Genomic DNA, 16,817 nt, shown 5'->3' with positions numbered 1-16,817 from the left:
CTCAAACATTGCACGGGGCTCTGCGCAGAACTGGGATCCCAGGATTTCCAGGATGGAAATGATGGAAGACTCCCAAAGCGACCGTGCAACCCTGACGTGATGGTGTGTGTGTGTTGTGTGATGGCCGATGTCGCGCCTGCCTTTGCAGCACAGGCAAAAGCGAAGCAACGTCTTCGTGCTGTAGCAGAAGCGCAGATGCTCTCATGCAGTCTCAGCATGATGACACCAAAGCTCTGACGGCTGCCATCATGGCTGGGTTTACCACTATCGACCGGGGCTTGCAGGGTGTACTCTCGTGCTCCAACAGATTGCTAGGAATGCTGAGGCGCTGCCCTGAGAAAGTGGCAGTGGATCAGTGGAGCAGGACCCTGCTGTCCTCTCTCAAGATGATAGCATTCCTGTTCCCACCACTGGCAGTCCGTCATTGCCCTTCACGCTGCCTGTCATTCAGCTCAGACTGCCCATACTGAGGTGGCGCAGTCCGCAGCTGGGCCTTCTAGGGCCAGAGCTGCTCGAGATCGTCCTGCAAGGCCATCTGACGTCTCCCCCAGAGAAGCAGCCTTCCACCAGCCATGCTGAAACCACTGGGGGAGCACTTCATGGGAGCACAAGATTAAGAAAAGGCACGTGAACAACAGGCACAAGAGAGTGCACAAGGGTGATTAGTTCATATTTTTGCTGTAAATATGTGTGAAGTGGATGCTCAGAGACAAGGGCTACGCACTCTGCAGCTGGCTCATGACCACCCTCTGCAACCCCAACACTCGTGCCCAGCACTCATATAATGAGAGCCATGCTGTCACCCTCGAGATTGCTGTGTTGGCTGGAAGATTGATAGCACACCGGACTGATGCAAGATGAAGGCACCATGGCTGCTGTCAGGATAACGGGCATTCACCATCAGGAATCTCTGGGAGTGGTTGCACACCAACTGCACATTAAGTGCCTTTGTGGTTACAGAAGATCTCAGGATTGTTATGCGGCACCCGCAAGGCAACGTGGGTACAGTCGATGGCGCCCTGCTCCATGGGGAAACCCGCTACCCTGGCTCAGAGAGAAGACGTTGTAGTCCCTTCTCCTGGTGTAGAGAGCCGCAGTGACCTCTCGGATGCAGCGATGGATGGCGAACTGTGAGACGTTAGCTAAGTCTCCAGCTGCAGACTGGAAGGATCCGCTGGCGAAGAAATTGAGGGCCACGGTGACCTTGACTGCCACTGGGAGAGCTGAGGTCACCCTGCTCTGATGGTTGCAGGTCTGGTTGCAGGAGGTGTCAGAATTCTGTGACTATCTCCGTGGTGAAGCAGAGCCTCCCAAAACGCTGCCTCTGGCTTAAGTGGATATAAGAGAAGTGTTCTCGGAAGACCCTAGGTGCATAAGGCTTCCTGTTGAGAGCCCTTATTGCCCTCCTCCTCCCTCTGCGTGCATCTTCTCCACTGCCTCTGCTCCCTCTCCCAAAGATTCTCAAGTGCGAGGTGGACTGCCAGTAGAGTACCCCATGACTGTGAGCAGAAGCCTTGAAATAATAATGAAGGCATTCTCCATTTGCAACAACGCTCCCTATTAGCTTAGAACCTTGCAGTAAGTTAATAAAGCTGCTGGAGTTGCAGGAAGTTGCACAGAGCCAATCAAACTGCAGAGACATGTCAGGTGCAAGTGATTAAATATCGCTGTTGGAGCCTCCCTCCTGCTTCTCCATGCTTGCTCAGCTGGTCATAGTTAAGGCAAGCCGATAAGTAGAGCAGCGAACTCCAAAATCATAGATCAATCATCAGGTAAGCGTTGCACACTCACTGACACCATGATCTGCTTTATTTCAATGAGTTTTGCAATTGCTGCTATCGGCAGTGCTGCTGGCCTCCCCAAAATGGCGGCGGCCGGAGAACCACCGCCATCGATGGGCCATTACTGTGGTGCAAGATTTCAGCAAATTCAGTTCTAACCTGTCAATCAATCAGCAGTCCCTCGGAATCGAGGAAGACTTGCTTCCGCTCTTAAAATGAGTCTTTAGGTGGCTGAACAGTCCAATACGAGAGGCACAGTCCCTGTCACAGGTGGGACCGACAGTCGTTGAGGGAAGGGGTGGGTGGGACTGGTTTGCCGCACGCTCTTTCCGTTGCCTGTGCTTGCTTTGGGAGTCTCGTGTCTGGCATGTGGACAATGTGGCCTGCCCAGCGGAGCTGATCAAGTGTGGTCAGAGCTTCAATGCTGGGGATGTTGGTCTGATCGAGGACGCTAACATTGGTGCATCTGTCCTCCCAGGGGATTTGCAGGATCTTGCAGAGACATCATTGGTGGTATTTCTCCAGCGACTTGAGGTGTCCACTGTACAGTGGTGCTGAAATAAGCCAGAAATGAGGGTTGACGGGAGTCAGAGCTAGAGGACTTATTTCTTTCAACACTGGGCTGTAACTTTAGGTTGGGTCTTAAAATGTACTTCAGTGAAACTTCCATGAACACTTTACGTGGGGGATTTACGACCGACCGCGTTACATCTTCTGCTAGGCTCCCACCTGAGGTTTAGTCTTTTAGAGGCACTGAACTGCAATTCCATTCCTAGCAATTTCGATTGACACCAGCAAGTTTACCCATTTATGGTTTGATAAAACTTGTATAGAAAGTCTTTCTGCCTCAGTGATAATATATCCTACAGTATTACAATCCAATATGCATTTCAAAAATTGTGACTGCACATTTTAGTTAGTTATTATGTAATTCTTAGCATAGTAATCACTAAATAGATGTCACTTTCACGTTACTAGGACAGCACTTGTACTTATAGCACTTTTAACATAGAAAAAAAGTCCCAAGGTACTTCACAGAAGTGTAATCATACAAAAATTGACACTGAGCTTAAGTAGATGACATTAGGAAGGTTGACTGAAAGGTCGCATCATTCTTTCTTTGCACCAGGATTGGACAAAATTATGCTTCTACAAGGTACTAATAACTGACTAGATTATCTAACATCATTTGTGTTATCACTATAGTAACCAAGCATCCTCCTTACATCAATATAGTGAAACATACCACAGAGTTGTGTGGAGCAAGGTATGATAATGGAAAAATAATGACTTTGCCAAGATTGACCTTTGACACTAATTTTGCAAAAATTTAGGAAATGAATTTAAGTACAGATCTGTCCTCCCAAATCACTTAGGGCTGTTCAGCAGCTAATGCAGGTACCCTATCAAGTTGACACTAACAATCATGGTAGTTTTCTGCATTAGAAAGTATACCACAGGAAAGCAAGAACCCAAAGGGCAGAGGGCAATCACTCCATTAGAATCATCACAATTGCTAAATTTCCTACATATAACGTATGACATGCACTCTCAAAAGCTACGCTTGTGCACTTTAAGAAGCACATTTTTTTATTCGTTCCTGGGATGTGGGCGTCGCTGGTAAACATAGAAACATAGAAAATAGGTGCAGGAGTAGGCCATTCAAGCCTGCACCACCATTCAATAAGATCATGGCTGATCATCACCTCATTACCTCTTTCCTGCTTTCTCTCCACACCCCTTGATCCCTTTAGCCGTAAGGGCCATATCTAACTCCCTCTTGAATATATCCAACGAATTGGCATCAACTACTTTCTGTGGTAGAGAATTCCACAGGTTCACAACTCTCTGAGTGAAGAAGTTTCTCCTCATTTCGGTCCTAAATGGCTTACCCCTTATCCTTAGACTGTGTCCCCTGGTTCTGGACTTCCCCAACATCGGGAACATTCTTCCTGCATCTAACCTGTCCAGTCCCGTCAGTATTTTATATGTTTCTACGAGATGCCCTCTCATTCTTCTAAACTCCAGTGAATACAGGCCCAGTTGATCCAGTCTCTCCTCATATGTCAGTCCTGCCATCCTGGGAATCAGTCTGGTGAACCTTCGCTGCACTCCTTCAATAGCAAGAATGTCCTTCCTCAGATTAGGCAAGACCAGCATTTATTGCCCATTCCTCGTTGCCCTTGAGAAGGTAGTGGTGAACTGCCTTCTTGAACCGCTGCATTTCATGAGGTGAAGGTACTCCCATAGTGCTATTAGGGAGGGAGTTCCAGGTATTTGACCCAGCAATGATGAAGGAACAGTAATATATTTCCAAGCCAGGATGGTGTGTGACTTGGAAGGGAATTTGGAGGTGATGGTGTTCCCATGCACGTGCTGCCCTTGTCCTTCTAGGTGGTAGAGGTCATGGGTTTGGGAGGTACATGGAAACATGGCCATTGTCCAGAGGTGGAGAATGGTGAACAAGGCATGTGATGTTTGTGGCACCATGTCCCTTCTGTCCACAGCTGCCTTCAGAGGCATTGGCAAAATCAAAGCTTGGGACTTGCAGTACAATCCTTAGTTGAGGTTAAAAAAAATCTTGAGATTCTGATCATTGACAGCTGTGTGTCTTCAATACTCACCCAATGCATTACATACATAAAATTCTGGCTGATACATAGGTCTGGAAATGACTGATAGTCAGTAGCCCTGACGAAGGATAATCGACCTAAAACGCTAACTCTGTTTATCTCCACAGAAGCTGCCTGAGTATTTCCAACATTTTCTGTTTTTATTTCAGATTTCCAGCATCCGCAGTATTTTGCTTTTGTAATTGTGACAGTCATTAACTCCTCACTAAGAATATGATGATGAACGATATTTACGTATGGGCAGAGGCAGGTCTTTGACAAGTTATTCATTAGCCAGATCTGAACAATGCATGCAGTTATTAATGTGCAAATCGGCCAGCAACTTGTAGTAAGGAAGAGTTACCCTGTGAATTAGCTTCACGAAAACACCATCTCGTGCTTAACCTCCCCGTGGTTTTCATAAAGTTGCTGCAATTGCACATTAATTGCCTATTAAACTCATCACAGAAAGTTAAGTCATAATTAACTGCTTAAATATCTTGCAACGTGATAATTGTTAATGACTGCTTATCAACCTCTCTTGCCTTGAAAGTAAACAATTATAACTTGTGCCTCATTCCTTCAGATAGTGAATTATTTTATGCGGTTTTAAAAATATCAAATTTTTAAAAAATTCTTACTTTCCTTTTGGTCTCTTTTATCTCTCTCTCTTAAGGCTGCATTTACTTGCAGCACATGTGGATTGGACTAGGTTTCTGATCGGTTCATTGGAGGACAAGACACACCCAACAGTTTGTCTGAAATGTGTAATTTGATCCTGCTTGCTGGAGAGTAATTCAAAGTCTCTATAATTTGATCCAGTTATTGTCACAGCTAAGCTGCTCCAGTGAGCCGTGACAACAACAACAACTTGTATTTATATAGCACCTTAACGTCCCAAGGCACTTCGCAGGAGTATTGTGAGATAAAACATTTGACACCGAGGCGCATAAGTTGAAATTAGCGCAGGTGACCAAAACCATGGTCAATCTCCATCACAGGCAGCCTCTCGGAATTGAGGGAGACTTGCTTTCACTCTTAAAATGAGTCCTTAGGTGGCTGAACAGTCCAATATGACAGGCACAGTCCCTGTCACAGGTGGGACAGAGAGTCGGTGAGGGAAAATGTGGGTAGGGCCGGTTTGCCGCACGCTCTTTCCGCTGCCTGCGCTTGATTTCTGCATGTTCTTAGCGATGAGACTCGAGGTCCTCAGCGCCCTCCCGATGCACTTCCTCCACTTAGGTCGGTCTTTGGCCAGGAACTCCCAGGTGTCGGTGGGGATGTTGCATTTTATCAGGGAGGCTTTGAGGGTGTCCTTGTAATGTTTCTTCTGCTCACCTTTGGCTTGTTTGCCGTGAACGAGTTCCGAGTAGAGCGCTTGCTTTGGGAGTCTCGAGTCTGGCATGCGAACTATGTAGCCTGCCCAGCGGAACTGATCAAGTGTGGTCAGTGCTTCAATGCTGGGGATGTTAGCCTGGTCGAGGACGCTAATGTTGGTGCATCTGTCCTCCCAGGGGATTTGTAGGATCTTGTGGAGTTATCGTTAGTGGTATTTCTCCAGCGACTTAAGGTGTCTACTGTACATGGTCCATGTCTCTGAGCCATACAGGAGGGCCGGTATTACTACAGCCCTGTAGGCCATGAGCTTGGTGGCAGATTTGAGGGCCTGATCTTTGAACACTCTTTTCCTCAGGTGGCCGAAGGCTGCACTGGCGCACTGGAGGCAATATTGAATCTCATCATCAATGTCTGCTCTTGTTGATAAGAGGCTCCTGAGGTATGGGAAATGGTCCACGCTGTCCAGGGCCGCGCCATGGATCATGATGACTGGGGGGGCAGTGCCCTGCGGCGAGGACAGGCTGATGGAGGACCTTTGTCTTATAGATGTTTAGCGTAAGGCCTATGCTTTCATACGCCTCAGTAAATATGTCGACTATATCCTAGAGTTCAGCATCTGTATGTACGCAGAAGCAGGCATCGTCCGCGTACTGTAGCTCGATGACAGTGGTTGGGATGGTCTTGGACCTGGCCTGCAGACGGCACAGGTTGAACAGGTTCCTACTGGTTCTGCAGTTTAGTTCCACTCCAGTGGGGAGCTTGTTGACTGTGAGGTGAAGCATGGCTGCGAGGAAGATTGAGAAGAGGGTTGGGGCGATGACGCAGCCCTGTTTGAGCCCGGTCCGGACGTGGACTGGGTTATTGTCACAGTTATTGTCGCAGCCAAGCTGCTCCAGTACAGCCATGACAACAACAACAACTTATATTTATATAGCACCTTAACGTCCCAAGGCGCTTCACAGGAGTGTTGTGAGATAAAAAATTTGACACCGAGGTGCATAAGTTAAAATTAGCGCAGGTGACCAGAAGCATGGTCAAAGAGGTATGTTTTAAGGAGCGTCTTGATGGAGGAAAGAAAGGCGGAGAGGTTTCGGCAGGGAGTTCCAGAGATTGGGGCCTAGGCAACAGAAGGCACGGCCACCAATCGTTGAGTGATTATAATCAGGGATGCTCAAGAGGGCAGAATTAGAAGAGCGCAGACATCTCGGGCGGGGGGGGAGGAATTTGTGTAGCTGGAAGAGAATACAGAGATAGGCGAGGCCATCGAGGGATTTGAAATTAAGGTTGAGAATTTTGAAATTGAGGCATTGCTTAACCAGAAGCCAATGTAGGTCAGTTAGCACGGGGTGATGGGTGAGCGGGACGAGTTAGGACACGAGCAGCTGAGTTTTAGATCACCTCTAGTTTATATAGGGTAGAATGTGGCAGGCCAGCCGGGAGTGCGTTGGAATAGTCAAGTCTAGAGGTAACAAAGACATGGATGAGGGTTTCAGCAGCAGATGAGCTGAGGCAAGAGCGGAGAATAGCGCTGTTACAGAGATGGAAATAGGTGGTCTTAGTTATGCTGCCGATATGTGGCCGAAAGCTCAATTCAGGGTCAAATATGACACCAAAGTTGCAAACAGTGTGGTTCAGCTTTCAGACAGAGGTTGGGGAGAGGGATGGAGTCAGTAGCTCGGGAACAGAGTTTGTGGCAGGGATCGAAAACAATGGCTTCGGTCTTCCCAATACTCAATTGGAGAAAATTTCTGCTCATCTAGAACTGGATGTCGGACAATTTAGAGACCGAGGAGGGGTCGACAGAAGTGGTAGTGAGGTAGATCTGGGTGTCATCAGTATACATGTGGAAACTGACACTGTATTTTTGGATGATGTCGCCATGGGATAATATGTAGATGAGAAATAGGGGGGGGGGACACACCAGAGATAACGATGACAGTGAGATCTACCTGTTGATGTAGAGGGCCAACTAGAAAAGCAACATAACTCCCACATGGCCATGTGGCCTGCCCACTCGACCTCCTCCCAATCATCAGTTGAGTGATATAACAAATTGCTGAAAATGCACAGCAAGTCAGGCAGCAGAGTTAACGTTTCAGATCGATGACCTTTCATCAGAATGTGAAACATTAACTCTGTTTCTCTTTCCGTAAATGCTGCCTGATTTGCTGAGTGAAATCCACAGCAGTGACTATTTTACATAATTTACGCTGCAAGGTTGGCTTAGTGAGGTGCAACGAGAACAGGTGAGGGTGACGTTATCGCAAGTGACATCACTAACAGAACCGGAGATCTTTAGCAGGCGCTGGGAATGACACCATCGAGTGGCACCGTCGATCCCGTCCTGTCCTCCCTCCGATCCTCTGTCTTCTCTCCCCCCCCCCGCCCCCCCGTCTTCTACCCTGCCCTCCGATCCCATCCTCTTCTCCCCCCCACTCTCCAACCCCCTGTCCTCTCCCTACCCACCTCCCCCGATCCCCTCTACTGTCCCCTCCTCCGATCCCCTGTATTCTTCCCTCCCCCAGATCCCCTGTCTTTTCCCCCCTCCGATTCTCTGTCTACTCCTCCCCCTCCTCCGACCCCCTGTCCTCTCCCCCCCCACCCCTCTTCCGATCCCCTGTCCTGTCCCCTCCTCCGTTCGCCTGTATTCTTCCCTCCCCTCCGATCCCTTGTCCTCTCGCCCCCCTCCCCCTTTGAACACCCATTCTCTCCCTACACCCTGATCCTGTCTTCCCCCCTCCGATCCCCTGTCCTCTCGCCCCCTCCAATCCCGTCCCCTCCCCACTTCCGATCCCCTGTCCTCTCCCCTCCCCGATTCCCAGAGCTATCCCCCTCAATCGCCAGTCTTCTCCCCACTTTGATCCGGTCCTCTTCACTGCCTCTGTTCAATCCTCTGTCCTCTTTTCCCCCCCCCCCCAACTCCTATCCCCTGTCCTCTCCCCCCACACCCCTCCTCCAATCCCCTGTCCTCTCCACCTCCCAATCCTCTTTCCTCTCCCCTCATCGTTCTCCTGACCTTCTGCATGGGGAGGAAACGTGGTTGAGGCCGCAGGCCACAGCCTTGCAGCTAGGTTCATGCATGGTTAGAAACTCTGGTGCATATGCGCAGCTGCAACATTGGGTGTGCATGGACTGGGGTGCAGGATGGTGTTTAGGCTCTGCCCCCAGTTGGTGCAAATAATAACTCTACTCTCTTAATACAATCTTCCTTTCCCTCTCTATTTAATTTCTGCACCTGATTTGACATTGAATTCACCCACTCTAATTCACCCTCTGTCTCAGTCCTTCCTCTGTTTATTTCTCAATCAAATCTAATTGTTTAAAGAGATACAGTGTTTGTCCTGTTGTTCGCCAATATGCCAGATGCCCAGTTGTCCTCACTGCACTATTATCAGCTTGCGTTTGTGGCAAATTTTTTTAAACCTAAACGTGCACGACAAGTCTAACTAATGATGCTCTGCGCCAGCAAAATCTAGCACCATGAAGGTGTTTCTTTTGCGGGAGGTGGGGTGTGGGGGTAAAGAGGGCAAAGTAACAGGTTCCTTGTAATGATTAGTTTTGGATTATGATATAGTCTCCATGGTCATAACAGGTTTCCCAGAGTATACAATATTTAAACTGCTATATAAGTGAAAGCCCTTCTTTTATTTTACTCACTGTATTCTGATCTATTCAAGCGCTAGGTAATGTTCTAGCATTTTTGCTCAAAGGAGAGTGATAACATCTGAAGTAACTGTGTGCTTCTCGATCTTCATTATCAAACGGTTCAGTTTCAGGAATCAATGACAATAATTGTACCTTTTGCAATGCATTTTGAGAGACTTGCTCTGGAATTTCTAACAGAATTTTTGTACCATAAAGTTACTGTCTATGAGGTTATTAGTGACAGATTTTAAGGTAAAACTTTGATTTTCTCCTAATCAGCAGGAGTCTGAACTGAAAAATACAAGATAACTTATGGGAATTGAAGTTTACAGACTAAAAACTGATGTGTTAATGTTAGAGAGTATTCTGTCACTCAGAGAAGCAGCCTGAATCTGGATGGCACTCAAGAAAAGGAAAAAAAAAGGCTGAGGATGATTCAAGTGATGGCATTATCTACAGGGACTAACAAATCAAGTAGGTTAATGCTTTAAAGGCATAAGTGATCCCCTGGAAAGATTTACCCCATGAAATTGTTCAACTTATCCAAGTATCATAATGATTGATAGATGACATGAAATTATTAGTTTCAAGATACACTTAAACCTGAACATGTTTCTCCTTTTGTGGAGGAAACATAATCAACTAAAACCAAATTGTAGTGTCGATGAATATACATATGCTACCACCGTAGTCTATTATCTGTATCTCACTAAGAAATCAGAAGTAAAAGACAAGCAATTAACATTTCAGTAGAGATGCCATTCTGTCAAAAATCTTACCACATTTTGTATCATAGGTAGCAGAATTATTCAGTATCTATATAGTAATCTGAGTTGCGAGTCTAAGTGTTATATATGTAACAACTCGATAGGCTGAATACTGTAAACTAACACAGGTACAAACCTGGCTCTGCTTTATTAGGGCCCAATGTGATTACATTACATGATGACTTGCCTTTTATAGCTGGGCCGCACACACGCGTATACAGCCCAATAATCTCCGACAGTGGTGCCACCTGGTGGCTAGTAACCCCAAGCATACATACATGACAGTATCCCCCTTTAAGATATTAGTAATAGTCTTTTTACAAATTGAGATGGTCCGGGGCTTTCCGCTGCGGAGTTGATCGTCTCAGTTCAACTCCAACCTTGGGCGAGCGTTCTGAGTCTGTTATGACTGGGGGCTGGGTAGCCGATCTGATGGGAGTGGCAATGACCATGTCAGGGATTGAAAGTCCAGATTCATTTATGACAGCGGAGTCCTCTGATGACTGAGGGTAGGTTGGTTGGTCACTGATTGTGTCTTCCTCAGACTGTTCCAGTTCATCCGTGTGCCACAGCTTTATTTGATCGACATGTTTCCTGCATGTTTGCCCATTCTTGAGCTTGACGATAAACACTCTGTTACCCTCCTTGGCCGTAACAGTACCGGCGATCCACTTGGAACCTTGACCATAATTTAGTACATACACAAGATTGTTAACAGAAATGTCGCGTAACACAGCAGCGCGATCATGATACCACTGCTGACTTTGACGTCTGTATTCAACATGATCGTTCAAGTCAGGGTGGACAAGAGAGAGCTTGGTCTTGAGACCTCTCTTCATCAATAGTTCAGTAAGGAGGACCCCAGTAAGCATGTGGGGTCTTGTCCTGTAACTAAGCAATATGCATGGCAAGCGAGTCTGCAGTGAACCTTGAGTTACACGTTTCATACTCTGCTTGATGGTTTGGATAGCATGTTCTGCTTGACCATTAGATGCGGGTTTGAATGGTGCTGACCTCACATGTTTGATTCCATTGAGTTTCATGAACTCTTGAAACTCCAGACTAGTGAAGCAAGTTCTGTTGTCGCTTACAACGATGTCAGGCAGACCATGAGTGGCAAACATGACACGAAGGCTCTCAATGGTAGCTGTGGATGCACTGGATGACATGATTATACACACTATCCACTTGGAATAAGCATCCACCACAACTAAGAACATCTTTCCCAGGAAGGGACCTGCAAAGTCGATGTGGATCCTGGACCATGGTTTAGATGGCCACGACGACAGACTCAGCGGCGATTCCGCTGGTGATTTACTTAGCTGCGTGCAAGTGTTGCACTGATGCACGCATATAATTCCAGATCAGAGTCAATTCCAGCCCACCATACATGAGACCTGACAATGGCTTTCATCATGACAATACCGGGAGTGCTATGTAGGTCATGTACACATTTCTCTCTGCCTTTCTTAGGCATAATAAAAGGATTACCCCACAGTAAACAATCTGATAGTTCGTCTTTGCAATGGTTGTAAGGTTTGGTCTCATCACCCATTTGCTTGGGTATGGCAGGCCAATCACCACTAAGGACACAACATTTCACAACTGATAATATCGGGTCCTGGCTGGTCCAGATCTTAACTTGTTGAGCTGCACCAGGGGTTCCTTCACTTTCAAATGCATCCATAACTAACAGTAGGTCTGTAAGTTATGGTGTCTCCACCATGGGCAACGGCAGACGGCTCAGTGCATCGGCACAATTCTCGGTGCCAGGTCTATGGCGAATGACATAATCATAGGCAGATAATGTCAGTGCCCGCCTCTGGATGCGGGACGATGCATTGGTATTTTATACCTTTGTTTTCCGAAAACAATGAAATGAGTGGCTTGTGATCTCTTTCCAGTTCAAACCTGTTGTGTATCTGTAAAGCATGCATTCCCATGTTCCGCCACCAGGGAGCGCATCCCCTGAAGTACCAAGGGATCACAGCATCCCTTGGGAGCACTGTATATAAGCTGGCCCTTAAAGCCTGTTACTCCCACTGGAGTGTCTTAATAAAGACTGAGGTCACTGTTATTTTAACCTCCCTGAGTGCAGTCTCATCTGTGTGAGGAACACAACAACTGGCGACGAGTACACGAATTAAATGCAACGATGAAGCAAACTGTGGGCATCCTGGAGAAGTTCTCAGAGGGTGAGGACTGGGAAGGCTATGTAGCCAATGAGCTGGACAGAGAAGGAAGTGCTGCAAAAAGGAGAGTGGTCCTCCTCACGGGCTGCGGGGCACCGACCTACAGCCTCATGAAGAATCTTCTGGCTCTGGTGAAACCCACAGATAAGTCGTATGAGGAGCTGTGTACACTGGTTCAGGAGCATCTTAACCCGAGGGAGAGTGTGCTGATGGCGAGGTATCGGTTCTACACGTACCAGCGATCTGAAAGTCAGGAAGTGGCGAGCTACGTCGCCAAGCTAAGGACAATGTGAGTTTGATGTCTACCTGGAGCAAATGCTCAGAGATTTTTTTGTACTGGGCATTGGCCACGAGACCATCCTACAAAAACTTTTGTCTGTTGAGACACCGACCCTCAGTAAGGCCACTGCGATAGCACAAGCGTTTATGTCCATCAGTGATAACACCAAACAAATCTCTCAGCACACAAGTGCTAGCAATGTTCATAAATTAACTGGAACTATGTTTGCGAGCAGAAATGTACAGGGCAGAAACCACGAGTCTGCAACTGCCAGCAGGCCTCAGGTGACCCAGATGACTCAGAATCCGCAATAAAGGATGAATGCAAGGCAATTCACACCTTGTTGGCATTGTGGAGGCTTCCATTCAGCCTATTCATGCCGCTTCAAAGGGTATGTTTTCAAGAGCTGTGGAACAATGGGACACCTCCAATGAGCTTGCAGACAAGCTTCAAGCTCTGCAAAATCTGCTAACCACCAAGTGGCAGAGAAAGATCAGTCCATGGTGGATCAAAGCAATTTTGAGCCTCAGAGAGAGGAGGCAGATGCTGAAGTACATGGGGTGCACACATTTTCGATGAAATGTCCACCTATAATGCTAAACATAAAATTGAATGGCTTACCCGTAGCCATGGAACTGGACACTGATGCTAGCCAATCCATCATGAGTAAAAAGATGTTTAAGAGACTGTGGTACAACAAGGCACTCAGACCAGCCCTGAGTCCCATCCACACGAAACTGAGAATGTACACCAAAGAGCTTATCACTGTCCCGGGCAGCGCCATGGTCAAGGTCGCCTACGAGGGCACGGTGCAGGAACTGCCACTCTGGATTGTCCCGGGCGATGGCCCCACACTGCTTGGAAGGAGCTGGCTGAGCAAAATCCGCTGGAACTGGGATGACATCCAAGCACTATCACATATCGATGAGGCCTCATGTACCCAGGTTCTTAACAAATTTCCTTCCCTTTTTGAGCCAGGCATTGGAAACTTTTCCGGGGCAAAGGTGCGGATCCACTTGGTCCCAGAGGCATGACCCATTCACCACAAGGTGTGAGCGGTACCTCACATGATGAGGGAGAGAGTGGAAATCTAGCTGGACAGGCTGCAACGCGAGGGCATCATCTTCCCAGAGGAATTCAGCGAGTGGGCCAGCCCGATTGTTCCAGTACTCAAAAGTGATGGCACGGTCAGGATTTGCGGCGATTATAAAGTAACTACGAATCATTTCTCACTACAGGACCAATACCCGCTACCTAAGGCAGACGACCTATTTGCGATGCTGGCAGGAGGCAAGACGTTCACCAAGCTCGACCTGACTTCGGCCTACATGACGCAGGAGCTGGAGGAGTCTTCGAAGGGCCTCACCTGCATCAACACGCACAAGGGACTGTTCATCTACAACAGATGCCCATTTGGAATTCGGTCGGCTGCAGCGACCTTCCAGGGAAACATGAAGAGCCTACTCAAGTCGGTACCACACACGGTGGTTTTTCAAGACAACATATTGGTCACGGGTCGAGCACCTACAAAACCTGGAGGAGGTCCTCCAGCGATCGCGTAGGGCTGCGGCTGAAGAGGTCGAAATGCGTCTTCATGGCAACAGAGGTGAAGTTTTTGGGGAGAAAGATAGCAGCGGGTGGCATTCGTCCCACAGATGCCAAGACAGAGGCTATCAGGAACGCCCCCAGGCCACAGAATGTTACGGAGCTGCGGTCGTTCCAGGGACTCCTCAACTATTTTGGTAACTTCCTACCGGGGTTAACACCCTCTTAGAGCTCCTACATGTGTTATTGCGTAAAGATGAGAACTGGGTATGGGAAAAAAAACAAGTAATTCCTTTTTAGAAAGCCAGAAACATTTTATGCTCCAACAAGCTGCTTGTATTGTATAACCCGTGTAAAAGACTCATGCTAGCATGTGATGCGTCGTCGTACAGAGTCGGGTGTGTATTACAACAAGCTAATGTTGCGGGGAAGTTGCAACTTGTCGCCTATGCTTCCAGGAGCTTGTCTAAGGCCGAGAGGGATTACAGAATGATTGAGAAAGAGGCATTAGCGTGTGTGTTCATGGTAAAGAAAATGCATCAGTACCTGTTTGGCCTCAAATTTGAGCTGGAAACCGATCACAAGCCCCTCATATCTCTGTTTGCTGAATACAAGGGGATAAATACTAATGCCTCAGCCCGCATACAAAGGTGGGCACTCGCGCTATCAGCGTATAACTATACCATCCGCCCAGGCGAGGCACCGAGAACTGTGCGGATCCTCTCAGTCGGCTACCATTGCCCACCACGGGGGTGCAAATGGCGCAGCCTGCAAACTTGTTGATGGTCATGGAAGCTTTTGAAAATGATAAATCACCTGTCGCGGCCTGCCAGATTAGGACTTGGACCAGCCAAGATCCTCTGCTGTCCCGAGTAAAAAACTGTGTACTGCATGGGAGCTGGGCCAGCATCCCGTTGAAATGCAAAAGCTATTCAAGCTGTTCCAGCGGCGAAAGGACTAGCTGTCCATTCAGGCAGACTGCCTGTTGTGGGATAACCGTGTTGTGCTACCCAAAAAGGGCAGGGAGACGTTCATCTCCACAGCACACACCCGGGTATAGTAATGATGAAAGCGATAGCCAGATCCCACGTGTGGTGGCCCGGTATCGACTCTGACTTAGAGTCCTGTGTACGGCAATGCAGCATGTATGCTCAGTTGAGCAACGCGCCCAGAGAGGCAGCACTAAGTTTATGGTCCTGGCCCTCCAGACCATGGTCGAGGATCCATGTCGACTATGCGGGCCCGTTTCTTGGTGAAATGTTCCTGGTGGTGGTGGATGCTTTTTCAAAATGGATTGAATGTGAAATAATGTAGGGAAGCACCGCCACCATTGAAAGCCTGAGGGCCATGTTTGCCACCCACGGCCTGCCTGACATACTGGTCAGTGACAACGGGCCATGTTTCACCAGTGCCAAATTTAAAGAATTCATGACCCGCAATGGGATCAAAGATGTCACCTCGGCCCCGTTTAAACCAGCCTCCAATGGGCAGGCAGAGCGGGCAGTACAAACAATCAAACAGAGCCTTAAACGAGTCACAGAAGGCTCACTCCAAACCCGCCTGTCCCGCACGAGACCCCACTCACTCACAGGGGTGCCCCCGGCTGAGCTACTCATGAAAAGGACACTTAAAACCAGACTCTCGCTGGTTCACCCCAACCTGCATGATCAGGCAGAGAGCAGGTGGCAGCAACAAAATGTAAACAATGGTCGCGCCACTGTGTCATGGGAAATTGATCTGAATGACCCGGTGTATGTGCTAAACTATGGGCATGGTCCCAAGTGGATCGCGGGCAAGGTGATAGCTAAAGAAGGGAGTAGGGTATTTGTAGTCAAACTAGACAATGGACAAATTTTCAGAAAGCACCTGGACCAAATGAGGCTGCGGTTCAGAGACTGCCCTGAACAACCCACAGCAGACACCACCTTTTTCGAGCCCACAACACACACCCAAAGGATCAACGACACCACTCCGGACCAGGAAATCGAACCCATCACGCCCAACAGCCCAGCAAGGCCAGGCTCACCCAGCAGCCCTGCAGGGCCAACAACACGCCAGCCCAGCGAGGGCACAGCCAACACACCAGAACAGACATTTGTACTGAGGCGGTCCACCAGGGAAAGAAAGGATCCCGACCGCCTCGCCTTGTAAATAGTTTTCACTTTGACTTTGCGGGGGAGTGATGTTGTGTATTTGTAAAGCATGCACTCCCATGTTCCGCCACCAGGGAGCGCATCCCCTGAAGTCCCAAGGGATCCCAGCATCCCTTGGGAGCAATGTATACAAGCCAGCCCCGAAGGCCTGTTACTCACTCTGGAGTGTCTTAATAAAGACTGAGGTCACTGTTACTTTAACCTCCCTGTGTGCAGTCTCATCTGTGTTTGGGACACAACAAAACCGAAGACCAAACAGGTACTGATGCATCTTTTTAACCCTAGACACACAGGCTAATGCTTCTTTTAACCATGCTGTCGGCTCTTTCCGCCTTTGACAAACTTTTAGAAGCATACGCAACAGGTTGTAGTTTACCCGACTCATTAGCTTGTTGGAGCACGCAACCAACTCCATATGACGAAGCATCACAGGCCAATACTAGACGGTTACACGGATCATAATGTACCAGCAGCTTGTTAGAGCAAAGCAGATTAGTAGCTTTC

General features: G+C 48.0%; 1 protein-coding gene across 9 annotated transcripts in view; it reads right to left on the bottom strand.

The window, feature by feature from the left end:
* The window catches only part of LOC139243687 (LIM domain-binding protein 2), a 776,895-nt gene that overhangs the window by 175,894 nt on the left and 584,184 nt on the right, over positions 1-16,817 (bottom strand). Inside the window, exon 1 of one of the 9 annotated variants that reach the window (XM_070870852.1) lies at positions 5,035-5,124. The exons of the other annotated variants lie outside the window; for them this stretch is intronic. The gene's annotated coding sequence lies outside the window, so the exon portion shown is untranslated. Of the gene's footprint in view, positions 1-5,034; positions 5,125-16,817 lie in introns of those variants that run through there. 9 annotated transcript variants of the gene reach the window in all.

This window comes from Pristiophorus japonicus, chromosome 2 (assembly GCF_044704955.1).
Source record: "Pristiophorus japonicus isolate sPriJap1 chromosome 2, sPriJap1.hap1, whole genome shotgun sequence".
NCBI classification, from domain to species: domain Eukaryota; kingdom Metazoa; phylum Chordata; class Chondrichthyes; family Pristiophoridae; genus Pristiophorus; species Pristiophorus japonicus.
Note: the sequence above shows the minus strand (reverse complement) of the source record. Positions and strands in the feature narration are given on the sequence as shown.